Raw genomic sequence first — 16,354 nt, forward strand, 5'->3', positions numbered from 1 at the left:
ATCTTTGCCAATACTTGTATTGTGGTATCCCCTTGTGGTTATAACTCTAGGTTTTCTATGCCTAATGATTCTGAACATCTTTTCGTGTATTTATTTGCCATCCATATATCTTCTTTGATGAAGTATCTTTTCAAATCTTTTGCCATTTTTTATTTGTGTTTATTTTCCTGTTTTGAGTTTTGAGACTTATTTGTATATTCTAGAGCAAAGTCCTATATCAGACATATGGTTTGCAATCATTTTTCCCTATTCTGTGGCTTGTCTTTTTAGTCTCTTAACACATTCCTGGGTTTGGGGGGATTAGGGTGTGGACATCTTGAGGAAGGCATTATTCTGCCTACCACAGGTATGAAGTTCATTTTTCCCCTCCATTCGATTATCCAATTGTTCTAGCACCATTTGTTGGAAAGACTCTCCTTTCTCCACTGCATTGCCTTTGTACCTGTGTTGAAAATCAGTTTGTGTGTGTGTGTGTGTGTGTGTGTGTGTGTGTGTGTGTGTTACTGGATTTTCTGTTCTGTTCCATCGTCTAATCGTGTTTTGCATTAAATGTCTACTAGTGTTTGTCTATGAAATTGATGCTTCCTTACTGCCTCAGTAAGATCTCTTGGGAGTTGTTTTCCTACACACTTAATATTTGCAGTTGGGAACACCCTGAAACAGGTAGGTAAAACAGTTTCCACCCTCAAACTGTCAGTTTAGTGGAGTAAACAAAACAGTTTTCATACAATGTGTACAAGGGTAATATTTTTGGAAATATTTCTCAATGTACTTACCCTAGGGAAAGTACAACCCAACTCTTGATGCTTGGGAAGAGGGACCTGGTTGAAAGAGGGATTAAGGGACAATAAGTCAGAGTAAATGTCTTTGCCTACCCCCTTCACACAATCATGTGTCTGTATTCTTTTGGGAGGAAACTGCCGGGGGAGGGAAGGAGGACGAGGGGGGAGTCCAGGATGCCAGGACATCTTGCTCACTGCTTCTCAAGGTTTAGAACAGAAAGTCCCTCTTCCAGCATCGAACCGGCAATCAGAGGAGCCCAGGTGCCACACAGGTGGCGGGTGAGAGAGGCCAAGACCGGTGGGCCAGAGTTGGTGCTCCAAGGTCTGTGCCTGTGACTGGGGGAACCAGAAACCCCTCTGTGGAAATGCCCAGAGATCCGGGGACACGGAAGAAGCCTGGGGCGGGGATGAATAGGCTGCAGAACGCAAGGGCCTTCAGCTGGGCATGCATTTTTCTACATTGCTGCCAGCGTGATGCTCAAAAGGCTCATGTGTGCCCTACTGCACCTCAGTGAAGAGCAGCACAAGATGTCCAGAGGCTAAGCAGGGCAAGCTAGACCCGGGAGGTTGCCAGAGCAAGAGCCCAGCTCCCCTTCCCGCAAATCGGAATGCTATGCAAGCTCCTCTACAACCTGGATTTCCTCCAGGACGAGGGACTCAGAGTTGACTGCACTTAAAACCTAACCCAGGTTAAAAAAAAATACTCGGAAGGGAAGCTTTTTTGAATAGACAACTTTAAGTGCCCCCCTCCCCTGCTAAAGTAGCAATAAAGAGAATAAAGAGAAAATCAAGTTATATTTCTTTAGCCCAACTATCACAGCCTCTAAATTTCACCTCTCGAAGCCAGCACCTGGAAAGTTATCCCCAAAGATGTGAAATCTGATCGTCCATATGAATAGGAAGGGGTTAAAAGGGAGAGGTGGGCTCTCTCCTGCACTTGAGTTTGTTTTGGTACCAGTGATTAGGGTTGAGCTTCTACCTAATTACTTTTGTTCCTTGGTATCCATGGGGGATTGGTCCTGGGACCCTCATAGATACCAAAATCTGTGGATGCTCAAGCCCCCTATATAAAATGGTGTAGCACAGATGGCCCCCCATGTCCACGGGCACCGCAGGCTTGTTGAATCCGAGGATACAGAGGGCCCACCCTGTTGAGGGAGATAAGTGTGACTATGGAATTACTTTTCTCCCAGCGAGACTGGTTAAGGATCAGAGATATACTTTTACCTTAGTGGCTCCCAAGCTGTTTTTCTGCCTCGATATACCTGATGGACGACAATTGCATTGATGAAACACTTCCACAGACGTGCCTAGATCAAGGACTATGGTCCAGAGAAAACATTTCCATTTGCATCAGTCTTCATCCTCCTCCTCCTTCCCCTACTTTTCCTCCTCCTCTTTTTTTTTTTTTTTTTTTGTGGCCCCTCCCATTGCGGAGCACAGGCTCCAGACTCGCAGGCCCAGCGGCCATGGCTCATGGGCCCAGTCACTCCACGGCATGTGGGATCTTCCTGGACCGGGGCACGAACCCGTGTCCCCTGCATCGGCAGGCGGACTCTCAACCACTGCGCCACCAGGGAAGCCCTCAAGTGACCCTTATTTTATTTAATACTGACCAAGGGTAGTGATGCTAGAAATTCGGATATGCCAAAGAGAACCTGTGAAAGGCTTCCTTTAAGGGAAAAGGTAAAAGTTCTCCACTTCCTAAGGAAAAAAAATCATATGCCATGGCTGCGGAGATCTATGGTAAGAGCCAATCTTCTGTCCATGAAATTGTGAGGGAAAAAGAAATTTGTGTTAGTTTTGTTGTCACACTTCAAATGACAAAAGTTACAGTCACAGTGTGTACAGGGCACAGTGTTTAGTTAAGATGGAAAAGGTATTAAATTTGCACAGTAAGATATTTTGAGAGGAGAGAGAGACCACATTCACAGAACTTTTACTACAGTATATTGTTATAATTGTTTTATTTTTAGTTATTGTAGCTAATCTCTTACTGTGACTAATTTATAAATTAAACTTTATTATAGGTGTGTACAGGAAAACATATAGTCTGTATAGAGTTCGGTACTATCTGAGGTTTTAGGCATCCGCTGGGGGTCTTGGAACGTATCCCCTGCAGATAAGGGGGGCTACTATAATACTATAATATGAATCAGACACAGTCTATGATCCATGACCCTATGTTAGCTCCAAATGATCTTCTATATGTTTTCAAAACTCCTTTAATATTTTAACTGGCTGAAGTCAAGCTACTGGTCTCTAGCCTTGAAACTTTATTCTTTTCTCTTTTGAAGCTTGAGTCCACTGTCTGTGTCTAGTTTCTTTGAAACCTACATGTTTATTTTATTACTCTGTCCATGATAAATTCTCAAGAAATGATTTGACAACGAATTCATCCAACAAATATTTATTGAGCACTTACTCATATGAAGATGAAGGGGTGAGAAAAGCATGGAGTAAGTCCTAGCAAGCAGGAGGGTGGGAGTGGGGAGATTATAGCAGGTAGATAAGCTTGAAGGAGGAGATGGGATTTAACGGATGGAGAAGTAATAGGATATTCCAGCCCTGTGTCCAGGGAATGATGAGTATACCTGGGGGCGTGGTAAATTTTACATCTCACCTTGACTTGGCCAAGGGCCGCCCAGATAGCTGGGTGTGTCTGTGACAGTGTTTGCAGAAAAGACTAGCATTTGAACTGGTGGACAGAGCACAGCAGGTGGCCCTCCTCAGTGTGGGTGGGCATCACCCAATCCACCAAGGGCCTGAATGAAACAAAAAGGTGGAGGAAGGTTGAATTTGCTCTCCACCTGGCTGACTTGAGCTGGGATGTTGATCTTGTCCTGCTCTCAGCACTTGTTGTTCTCAGGACCTCAGACCCAGACTGGAATCTACAACATCAGCTTCCCAGCTCTTGGGTCTTCCAACTGCATCAGCAATTTTCCTGGGTCTCCAGTGTGCAGAGAGCAGATTGTGGAACTTCTCAGCCTCCATAGTTGCATGAGTCTCTTTATACCTAAACCGGTCAGTCTGTCTGTCTTTCTGTCTGTCTCCTTCTCTCTCTGTCTCTCTCTCTCTCTGTGTCTGTCTCTCTCTATATATATGTATGCATGCTTCGCTTCTTTGGAGAACACTGGCTAATACACCTGGAGTGATAGGCTTTGATGTCTGTCTGGGTGAGGGCAAGGTGGGCGTCAGGGTAAAAGACCTTCAACAGAGAAGAGAGATAGTGGTAAAAATCTTACATCCTTTTACATGCCCCTCTATTGTCTATTCTTCTTCAAGATAAATGAACCAGTTCCCTTTGTCTTGTAAGGTAGGATCTCTTTTCCAAAGCTCCAGTCTTTTTGTACGACTCTCGGACCCTTTTGGTGTTTAGAACTAGAGGCAGGACTCCAGTAAGAGCATTCATCTGTGCTGAAGATGATCAGAGAATGGCCTTTAGTCCTTTCATTGTAAACTCTATTTCTTTCTGATCAGGACAAAGCAAGCTTTTCAATATGGGACGCTATTCTGTAACACTGACTCATGTTCAACTTTTGACCCAGAGATCATTTTCAGCCCTGCTTACAAACAGCTTTCTGTGCTGCAGTTTATTTCCCTCTTCAGCTACCGTCCCTCTCAGGTTTTGTTCTGTTTGTGCCTGACCACTTTCTCTGAGGTCCTTCACCAGGATTTGAATTGAAAGATGTACTTATACTAAAGAAATTTGAGACTGTGCTCCCTGGCCATGCTCGTGTTGCTAACCAAGTCCGCCATTTCATCCAGCATTGTTTTTTGGTTGTTTCCTTCTAAAGCGTCGAGGCAGAACTAGACGGGAAGATCACACCCATTTTTTAAAATTAATTAATTAATTTATTTTTGGCTGCATTGGGTCTTTGTTGCCGCACACGGGCTTTCTCCAGTTGCGGCGAACGGGGGCTACTCTTCGTTGTGGTGCACGGGCTTTTCATTTGGTGGCTTCTCTTGTTGTGGAGCCTGGGCTCTAGGTGCACAGGGTTCAGTGGTTGTGGCGCACAGGCTCAGTTGTTGTGGCTCGCGGGCTCTAGAGCGCAGGCTAAGTAGTTGTGGCGCACGGGCTTAGTTGCTCCGCTGCATGTGGGATCTTCCTGGACCAGGGTTCAAACCCGTGTCCCCTGCATTGGCAGGTGGATTCTTAACCACTGTCCCACCAGGGAAGTCCCCAGACCCATTTTCTTAGTTTACATTTCTTGTTTCCAGAGCGCACTCATATGATGGACAGAACTGCAAGGATCATTGTCTCTTTGTGTTCATGCATTTGAACACAAGTTAGCTCCTGTTTCAGAAGCGTGCCTGTCTTTATTGCATTTTCAAGTTAGCTTCTGTTTCAGAAGCTTGCATGTCCTTATTGCATTTTGAGATTGCATTATTAGCATATCTGAGTTGACAGCATCTGTTCCTTCCCAATTAAATCCCACCATCCAAAGCCACACGTTCCCCAGTTTCAGAAAGCAGGCTGAACAGATGCCTAACAGTCGTCCTGAACACTTTCCCCATGAAAGAGCTGTTCTTGCTTGCACTTTTGTTTCTTTCATTGTGAAGAAGAGTGGATTCAACTATGTCATTAACAGGGGTCCTTTGCCTTTACTGTTTGCGCTAATCATGCAGAACTCTCATCTCTGAAGTGCGTGGTGGGCGCCGGTTTGGAGATTTCAGACTCTCTTCACCAGCACAGTGTAGATTCATAGAGCTGGAAGCAATGTGGCTTCATGGACGTACAGCCTGTGTGGTTGCACCTGGCTTAGGGCTTGCGTGGACCCCAGGATGCTGTTGCATCTTGACATCCTTCATTTTTGAACATGGAGGGGGCTCCAAATTTTCATCTCGTCATAGCTGGGAAGAATAAGAGAGCATCACACCATCACTATCTTGGGTAGATGTGTCAACTGAAGAAAAACGCATAACCTACAAGTTGCAAGTTATGTTTTATTCAAGGAACTTACTGAGGACTATAGCCCAGGAGACAGCCTCTCAGATAGCGCTGAGCAATTGTTCTGAAGAAGAAAGGGAGGAGCCAGGATACATAGGAGTTTTGCGGTACGCGGGCCTCTCACTGCTGTGGCCCCTCCCGTTGCGGAGCACAGGCTCCGGACGCAGAGGCTCAGCGGCCATGGCTCACGGGCCCAGCCGCTCCGCGGCATGTGGGATCTTTCTGGATCGGGGCACGAACCCGTGTCCCCTGCATCGGCAGGCAGACTCTCAACCACTGCGCCACCAGGGAAGCCCCTACATAGGAGTTTTTGTTCAAAAAACCCATGTAGTAGAACATCAAAACATTATCGCTAATCACAAAAACAGACACCGCAAGTTAATGATTTTAGTGCTTTTATATGTATGGGAAGATGCAAGAGCCTGAACTCATTGAAACTATTCCTTAACTATCTAGGGCCAGTATCCTGCTTTTCTCCACCCTGAATTCCCCTCAGGGCGCAACGTCAGGGGTGGCTACCGTGGCTGGTGGCTTGATGGCGTTGTTTATCGGAATGGCAGGTGATTTTTTTTTGTCCACAGATGATTAACCTGCTGTCTCTCCATGGAACCTGATTCAATGTGAATTTTGATAAAAGTGGAAAAGAAAAAGAATCTCTCTTAGAATTGAATCTTCCTAGAGTTAGAAGGGCCTGGTAAGTTCTGCTTCAGGTATCCTTCTTAGAGTGGAGCACTGTTAAACCATCTTTGTGACTTGTAGGGATGAAGACTTCACATCTTCCCAAGAGGTCCTTTCAAGTCCACTGCAGGCTATACCCAGTTTTCTCATAAAGGACAAATACCTGTCCGACATGAAGGATTAATGCCTATAGTATCTTCACAGTAATATGCATTCCAGGGCATTGGAAAAATGAGAATTGAGGCTGTCAGTAAATTTAAGATTTTTTTCCCCCTGAGAGCTAGCATTGTTGAAGAAGGATGCATACTTAGATCTTTGCTTTGGAAGGGGGTTAGTAAAATTACTCCCCTCTTGACATTTGACCATGGAGACTCCTTTACAGAGGGGAGGAGTTGGAGCATTCAGGGCTAGAAGATAATCGAGAGGAATGAAGGAAGGAAGGACCACCCTGCCACCGGCAAAAGGGAGAGAAGATGGAGGCCTTGGGGAGGATATTGTTTGGGATGGCTACATTACTGGCCATTGATTCGGTATGTTCTAGAATCCTCTCCACTTTCTAAACCATGCGTCCATACATGTTATTAAACCCTGCCCTGTATAAAGCATGGCACACTCTGTGCATCCCTGAGCCCCTCACACCTGTCCTGCTGGGTGATGCTGAACCATGTGGTCTCCATATTGTTTGGGTATGTTTTTAATTCTTTCATGTAAGACTTGTACAATGTCCCTAGTAAACTCCATCTTGCCCTTGAAAAATTATTCATGCCCTTCCTGCTTTAGTGAATCTCCTGCATTTAACCAGCTCCATTTTTCTTTCTCAAGATTGCTTTGGCTATTCATGGTCTTCTGTGTTTCCATACAAATTGTAAAAATTTTGGTTCTAATTCTGTGAAAAATGCCATTGGTAATTTGATAGGGATTGCACTGAATCTGTAGATTGCTTTGGGTAGTATAGTCATTTTCACAATATTGATTCTTTCAATCCAAGAACATGGTATATCTCTCCATCCGTTTGTGTCATCTTTGATTTCTTTCATCAGTGTTTTATAGCTTTCTGAGTACAGATCTTTTGTCTTCTTAGGTAGGTTTATTCCTAGGTATTTTCTTCTTTTTGTTGCAGTGGTAAATGGGATTGTTTCCTTAATTTCTCTTTCTGATTTTTCATTGTTAGTGTATAGACATACAAGAGATTTCTGTGTATTAATTTTGTATCCTGCAACTTTACCAAATTCATTGATTAGCTCTAGTAATTTCCTGGTGGCTTCTTTAGGATTTTCTTTGTGTAGTATCATGTCATCTGCAAAGAGTAACAGTTTTACTTCTTCTTTTCCAGTTTGGATTCCTTTTATTTCTTTTTCTCCTCTGATTGCCATGGATAGGACTTCCAAAACTATGTTGAATAATAGTGGCAAGAGTGGACATCCTTTTCTTTTTCCTGATCTTAGAGGAAATGCTTTCAGTCTTTCACCATTAGGAGTGATGTTTGCTGTGGATTTGTCATATACAGCCTGTAATATGTTGAGGTAGGTTCCCTTTATGCCCACTTTTTTTTTTTTTTTTTTTTTTTGTGGTACGCGGGCCTCTCACTGTTGTGGCCTCTCCCGTTGCAGAGCACAGGCTCCGGACGTGCTGGCTCAGCGGCCATGGCTCACGGGCCCAGCCGCTCCGCGGCATGTGGGATCTTCCCGGACCGGGGCACGAACCCATGTCCCCTGCATCGGAAAGTGGACTCTCAACCGCTGCGCCACCAGGGAAGCCCTATGCCCACTTTTGAGAGAGTTTTTGTTGTAAATCGGTGTTGAATTTAGTCAGAAACCTTTTCTGCATCTATTGAGATGATCATATGGTTTTTATTCTTCAGTTTGTTATATGGTGTATCACATTGATTGTTTTGTGTATACTGAAGAATCCTTGCATCCATGGGATAAATTCCACTTGATCATAGTGTATGACCCTTTTAATATATTGTTGGATTCTGTTTGCTAGCATTTTGTTGAGGATTTTTGCATCTATGTACATCAGTGATGTTGGCCTGTAATTTTCTTTTTTTGTGATACCCTTGTCTGGTTTTGGTATCAGGGTGATGGTGGCCTTGTAGAACGAGTTTGGGAGTGTTCCTCCCTCTGCAATTTTTGGGAAGAGTTTGAGAAGGATAAGTGTTAGCTCTTCTCTAAATACTTGATAAAATTCACCCGTGAAGCCATCTGGTCCTGGGCTTTTGTTTGTTGGAAGATTTTTAATCACAGTTTCAATTTTATTACTTGTGATTGGTCTGTTCATATTTTCTATTTCTTCGTGGTTCAGTCTTGGAAGGTTGTACCTTTCTAAGAATTTTTCCATTTCTTTCAGGTTGTCCATTTTATTGGCATATAGTTGCTTGTAGTAGTCTCTTATGATCTTTTGTATTTCTGAGGTGTCAGTTGTAACTTCTCCTTTTTCATTTCTAATTTTATTGATTTGAGTCCTCTGCCTTTTTTCTTGATGAGTCTGGCTAGTGGTTTGTCAATTTTGTTTATCTGCTCAAAGAACCAGCCTTTAGTTTCATTGATCTCTGCTATTGTTTTCTTCATTTCTATTTCATTTATTTCTGCTCTGATCTTTATGATTTCTTCTCTTCTACTAACTGTGGTTTTGTTTGTTCTCCTTTCTCTAGTTGCTTTAGGCGTAAGGTTAGGTTGTTTATTTGAGATTTTTCTCATTTCTTGAGGTGAGATTGTATTGCTATAAATTTCCCTCTTAGAACTGCTTTTGCTGCATCCATAGGTTTTGGGTCATTGTGTTTTTGTTGTCATCTGTTTCTAGGTAGTTTTTGATTTTCTCTTTGATTTCTTCAGTGATCCATTGGTTATTTAGTAGGATACTGTTTAGCCTCCATGTGTTTGTGTTTTTTACAGTTTTTTTTCCTGTAATTGATTTCTAATCTCATAACCTTGTGGTTGGAAAAAGTGCTTGATATGATTTCAATTTTCTTAAATTTACTGAGGCTTGATTGGTGACTCAAAATGTGATCTATCCTGGTGAATGTTCTGTGTGCACTTTAGAAGAAAGTGTATTCTGCTGTCTAATGTGTCACTTAATGTTTGTATTTACTTATTAATTTTCTGTCTGGAAGATCTGCCCATTGGTGTAAGTGGGGTGTTAAAGTCCCTCACTATTATTGTGTTACTGTCAATTTCCCCTTTTATAGCTGTTAACATTTGCCTTATGTATTGAGGTCCTGCTATGTTGGTGCATAAATATTTACTATTGTTATATCTTCTTGGATTGATCCCTTAATCATTATGTAGTGTCCTTCTTTGTCTCTTATAACAATCTTTATTTTAAAGTCTATTTTGTCTGATATGAGAATTGCTACTCCAGCTTTCTTTTGATTTCCATTTGCATGGAATGCCTGTTTCCATCCCCTCATTTTCAGTCTGTATGTGTCCCTAGGTCTGAAGTGGGTCTCTTGAAGACAGCATATATATGGGTCTTGTTTTTGTATCCATTCAGCCAGTCTGTGTCTTTTGGTTGGAGCATTTAGCCCATTTACATTTTAAGGTAATTATTGATATATATGTTCCTATTGCCATTTTCTTAATTGTTTTGGGTTTATTATTTTTTTCTTCCCTTCCTCTTTTGTTCTCTTCTCTTGGGTCTTTTGCCTAGAGAAGTTCCTTTAGCAATTGTTGTAAAGCTGGTTTGGTGGTGCTGAATTCTCTTAGCTTTTGCTTGACTGTAAAACTTTTGATTTCTCCATTGAATTTGAATGAGAGCCTTGCTGGGTAGAGTAATCTTGGTTGTAGGTTTTTCCCTTTCATCACTTTAAATATATCATGCCACTCCCTTCTGGCCTGCATAGTTTCTGCTAAAAAAACAGCTGATAACTTTATGGGGTTTTCCTTGTATGTTATTTGTTGCTTTTCCCTTGTTTTAATATTTTTTTCTTTGTATTTAATTTTCATTAGTTTGATGAATATGTGTCTCGGCCTGTTCCTCCTTGGGTTTATCTGGTATGGAACTCTCTGTTCTTCCTGGATTTGGGTGACTATTTCCCTTTCAATGTTAGGGAAGTTTTTGACTATGCTTTCTTCAAATATTTTCTCAGGCCCTTTCCCTTTTTCTTCTTCTTCTGGAAGCCTTATAATTCGAATGTTTGTGCGTTTAATGTTGTCCCAGAGGTCTCTGAGACTGTCCTCATTTTTTTTCATTCTTTTTTCTTTATTCTGTTCTGCTGCAGATATTTCCACCATTCTGTCTTCCAGGTAATTTATCTGTTCATCTGCCTCAGTTATTCTCTTATTGATTCCTTCTAGTGTATTTTTCATTTCAGTTATTGTTCATCTCTGTTTGTTTGTTCTTTAGTTCTTCTAGGTCTTTGTTAAACTTTTCTTTTATCTTCTCAATCCATGCCTCCATTTTTTCCCAAGATCTTGGATCATTTTTACTATTATTACTCTGAATTCTTTTTCAGATACATTGCTTATCTCCTCTTCATTTAGTTGTTCTTGTAGGTTTTTATGTTGCTCCTTTGTCTGCAACATATTTCTTTGTCATCTCATTTTGTCATACTTGTTGTGTTTGTGGTCTCCTTTCCACAGGCTGCAGGATCGTAGTTCATCTTGCTTCTGCCCCCTGGTGGGTGAAGTTGGTCCAGAGGCTTGTGCTGTTCTCCCCCCCCCCCCCATAGGGGGTTTGATTGGTGTTATGTTGATCAGACCCTGCCCTAGACATTGAGTGGGACCTCCCCTTTGCTCTGTGGTTGTCACTGCCCTGTCAGCGTTGGGCTCTGCTCCCTGTGTGTTGGAGTAGAGGTCCTCAGATCTGCTTCTTAGCTGTGTTTCTGATGTGCAGTGTGAGGTAGGCGTGTTTGGAGCACTCCTGCTGGGAGGTCAGTATTCCTCCTCTGGAGCTATTCACCTGTGGGTGTGATCTGTTGTGTCACCTTTCACCCATTGTGCGAGCTCACAAGTTACACTGTTGTTGGCACTGCTCTCAGCCCCACCTTAACTGTGGGTGTGCCGGCAGTTGGCCCCGGTGTCTCTTGGACGTTGTTTTCACCAGGCCACCAGAGTAGATCCACTGAAGTCAGGCCCCAGGACTGCACTAATCATGGATCTGGACCTGCTGTGGGTGTTATGAGGGCCCCTCAGAGTCTAGCCTGGCCCAACCCCCATGTGTATGTGTCCACAGAGGCTACAGCTGCTAAAGCTAGACCTGTCTTGGCTGTGGGAGCGCTTGTCTGTTCAGTTGTTCTGTAGGCACTGAGTTTTTACCAAGCCACTTGTGGAGGTGTCAATTCACAGTTTGTTCAGCTGCAAGGGGAGATTTCTACTTTTCTTCCTTAGTTGCACAGCCCCTGGTGCTCAGCGGTGGTTTCAGCCCCACCTCTGCGTGTGGGCCACCCACAGGGGTCTGCTCCTGAGGCTTCCCTGGAGCACTGGGTCTGCCCCAGTGAGGACAGGGCGTGGAGGTGGCACAGCTGCCGGGGTCTCGGGAGCCCTGGCGATGACAGGTGCGCTGGGCATTTGGCGGCAGCTAGAGGTCTGGCCCGGTCAGTGACGAGGCACGCAGGAAGGCTGGTGGCCTCAGGTGCGAGAGATAAGGCTGTGGTGGGAACCTTTCCTAGCTCCTGGCTACAGGCACCAAAGTGACAATTTCTTACCGGAGGCATGTTGATATTCACGAATGTGTTAGCTTAGACAGATTTCTCTTTTTCCTAGAAGCCTGGAGGGCCTTGGATGATGTAAAGGAGTTTTATTTCCATGGAGAAGTGTGGAAAGAAGTAGTTGGGGCACAGGGAATAGCCCAAGTGAGCCAGCCCCCAGAGGGTTCCTCGAGGGTCTGGGGGCTGCCCAAAGGCATAGGGTGCCTGGGCAAGGGCATAGCTAGATGGTAACAGGTGTTTATCTCGGATGTCATCGACATTTACAATTTTGCTAAGAGCTGGTCCAGGACAATACGTTAGCTCTCTATTATGTCCAATCTGCAGAGAAGTTTCCTTTTTCCACAGGGCCACAGAGAACAGGACAAAGGCCGGGTGAGCCTGGACCAGGCAGAGGAAGAAGCATGAGGTCTGAAGCAGGGCAGGCTCTAGTGTGATGATCTCTAATGGGCAGGCGGGGGAAGGATTGGGAGGGGAAAATAGGGGAAGACGAATTTCTCCTACTTAGCAGTTGTACTGGCATGGCCCTGCTTCGACTGATAAGACCATTTCAAAAATGAGCTAACCTTTAGAACCGGCTGCTTCAGGACTTAGTGCAGTTGAGGAGGGATGACAAGGTTTGCAGGTGTTAAGAACAGGTGTCCAAACCAGGTGTCCTCTGGTAAGTTGTACATCCTGCCAGGTGAGGTGTGTCCCTGTGGAAAGTGTGCCCTTCATCTCATGCTTCTGAGGATGGGGAAGGTCCTTCCTGTGGTCTGTCTCTGGGCCATACTTATTCCTTGACATTTGTCTTTCTTTTATTTTTCAATCCATCCAGTGTATTTTAATGGGCAAAAACTCTATACTCTTGATTTCTTTGTATGAAATCAGAGGTAATTGATTGCTGGTCCCACAAGTTGTAACAAAGATGAAATGAGATAACTCAGTTAAGTTCCTAACTCAGCTTCTGGTAACTCCCTGGATGTTGGTTTTCGTTCCCTTCTAAGATTACTTTTCCTTCATTCATTTATTCATTCTTCCATAAGTATTTATTGAATGTCTCCTATGTGTCAGGTACTGTTTTGAATTTTGTAAAATAATGATTGCTTTGAAAAGAACTAAAGTACTGGCTTGCCTGTAGATTAGTTAATGTTACATGTCAATGTTAATCATACAGCCGACTAGTAATACAATTACTGATCATATTAATTAGTATGATTGATCATCATACAATTAATAGTATGATGGGTTATTAGACTATGGTTTTATAAGAGGGTAGCATTTGTGGAAGCTAGGTGAAAGATATGTAAGACTTTTTTTACACAACTTTTCATGTAATTATTTCAAAACAAAAAGTTTAAAAATTGTAAGAAGTATTGGGTCTCTCTGTTAAGTAGCAATCCATATGTATTTATCTCTTTGTCATTAGGTGAGGCTTGATGAGAGCATTGTAAATTATCCTGGGTTTCACTGACTGGGTAGAGATTCAGGGAGACAGATATTGTGGTGAAAGACCCCTCAAACTGCAGTTCCAAAACTGAGCTAATTCTCTTTTTTACCTGCTCCCTTTTCGGTAATTCTCTTAATGAGTAACTGGCGTCCCCTCCCTAATTAGTCACCATCAATTAGTCATTGCATCTTTGCCTGTCTACACGCAAATATCTCTGAAACTGTTCTCTCTCCATCCCCACTGCTCTTGCCTTTGTCTGGGGCTCATTCCTGATCAGTCTTGCATTCTTCTATACCACCTTTCACATCTCTACCAGGAAGATCTCTCCAAAATGAAAATTTGACTGTGTCATACTCCTGTTTAGAGGTCCCATCTACTTACATGATAAATTTCAAAGTCCCTAGATGGGTTAAACTACATCCCACCCCCAAAAAAGGTATGTTGGAGTTCTAACCTCTAGTAACTCAGATCGTGACATTATTTGGAGATAGGGTCCCCTTAACGGGGGATCAAGTTAAAATGAGGTCATTAGGGTAGGTCCTAATCCACTATGGCTGGTGTCCTTATAAAAGGGGAAATTGGATACAGAGACAGACAGGCACAGAGGGAGAATGTCATGTGAATGCTGCCATGAGCCAAGGAACCAGCAATAGCTAGGAGATTGGCCTTGGGATGAATCCTCCCCTAGTACCTTCAGAGGAAGCACGGTCCTACTGCCACCTTGATCCTGAACTTCCAGCCTCCAGAATCTGAGACAATACCTTCCTGTTGTTTGAGCCACCCAGCTTGTGATGCTTTGTTATGGCACCCCAAGCAAACTAATAGAATGTGAGTCTGTCTCAGCTTCCAGGGTTTACTTCATTTATTCATGCAGCCAGTATTTGCTGAGAGCTGATCATTTCCAGGACCTGTGCTAGTTCTTGGGATAGAGCTGGAAATAAGGCAGGTGGCTCCTGCCTCATGGAACCTGTGCTCTTGTGGAGACAAACTACCCTCCCCTTCTCTCCCTGCTGGCCACCCTTCCATTATGTTCCCTTCAGGCGTATGCTTTGTGGTTTCTTTTCCCCTTCAAACTTGACCTTGTTCATTTTAACCAGATACAGACTATTTTTAAAACATGGTAAACAGAATGAGAAGACAAGCTACAGACTGGGAGAAAATATATGCAAAAGACATGTCTGATTAAAGGAATGTTATCCAAAATATAGCAAGAACTTTTAAAAATCAATAATAAGAAAATGAACAACTTGATTTAGAAACGAGCAAAAGACCTGAACAGACTCTTTGCCAAAGAAGATAGCAATAAGCTTCTTAAAAGTAAGCATGTCACATGTCATCAAGGGCATGCAAATGAAAAGAATGAGCTCTGCTATTCACCTTGTTAGAGTGACCAAAATCCAGAGCGCTGACAACACCAAATGCTGACGAAGATGTGGATCAGCATGAACTCTCATCACTGCCGGTGGGAATGCAAAACGGTGCAGCCACTTTGGAAGGCAGTTTGGAAGTTTCTTACAAAACTAAAAACGTTTATCATATGATCCAGCAATCATACTTCTTGATATTTACCCAAGTGAATTCAGACCCTGTGTCCATATAAAAACCTGCCTATGGGTATTTATAGCAAAACTGCCAAAATTTGGAAGCAACGAAGATGTCCTTCAGTAGGTGAATGGATAATAAACTGTGCTACATCCGGACGATGGAATATTAGCACTAAAAAGAAATGAGCTATTGAGCCATGAAAAGACATGGAAGAAACTTAAATGCATGTTACTAAGTGAAAGAAGCGCATCTGTAAATGCTACATACCGTATGATTCCAACTATATGACATTCTGGAAAAGACAAAAATATGGTGACAATAAAAAGACCAGTGATTGCCAGGGGTGAGGGGGTAGGGAGGGATGAACTGACAGAGCACAGAGGGTTTTTAGGGCAGTGAAACTGTTCTGTATGATACTACAATGGTGGATACATGTCACTATGCATTTGTCAAAAATGCATAGAATGTACAGCACCAAGAGTGAGCCGTAATGTAAACTCTGGACTCTGGGTGATGGTGATGTGTCAGTGTAGGTTCAGCCATTGAAATGCACAAATGCACAACTGTGGTGCGGGACTGTTGGTAAAGGGGAGGGTACATATGTGGGGACAGAAGGCATATGGGAATTCTGTATTTTCCACTCAGTTTTGCTGTGGACCTAAAATTGCTCTAAAAATAAAGTTTATTGCATTTAAAAACCAGAAACCGAAACTCATGGGTCAATTAGAGTTGTGGGTAGGAGTTGTCATCTCTCCAGTTTTGTGCCTCTTTCTCCTACTCCACATCCCCATGGGTGACATTCCCAACCATTTCTCCGATTTCACCTCTGGCTCCTGTTTTCTTATTTTTCTTCCTTCCTTTTACTCTGTCAGGGTCCAAAGAATGTCAGTTTCCTATAATGATGTTTCTGCTAACATCTAATTTCCATAAAAAATACTCTTTTATTTTTCTGATGCCCAATAAATTTTACCTCCCTCCCCAAATCTCTCAAAGCACAGGCTTCCCAGGTCTCACCAGTCACTGGTTTAATTCTACTTAATTGGATCTGTCCTTTATACATCGCCATATGGCTTCAATATGTATGCTTTCAGTCTCTCTTAATATGTTATCTCCTAGATCCGGAGCATTTATAAAGATGTCGCAAATGGAATTTAATTAAAAACAGATGGATCCTCTTTGAAAGGCTTCCTTATCAATTAACAATACCAGCTGTCTCACTAATGCAACCCTGGAGAAGAGAGAAACCATCTAATCTAACTCTTTCCTTTCATAGATGAAGAAGCTGGGAGCCAGAGATGTGACTTTCCAAAGGTCACACAGCTAGG

Source organism: Phocoena phocoena, chromosome 21 (assembly GCF_963924675.1).
Source record: "Phocoena phocoena chromosome 21, mPhoPho1.1, whole genome shotgun sequence".
In the NCBI taxonomy this organism is placed as follows: Eukaryota; Metazoa; Chordata; class Mammalia; order Artiodactyla; family Phocoenidae; genus Phocoena; species Phocoena phocoena.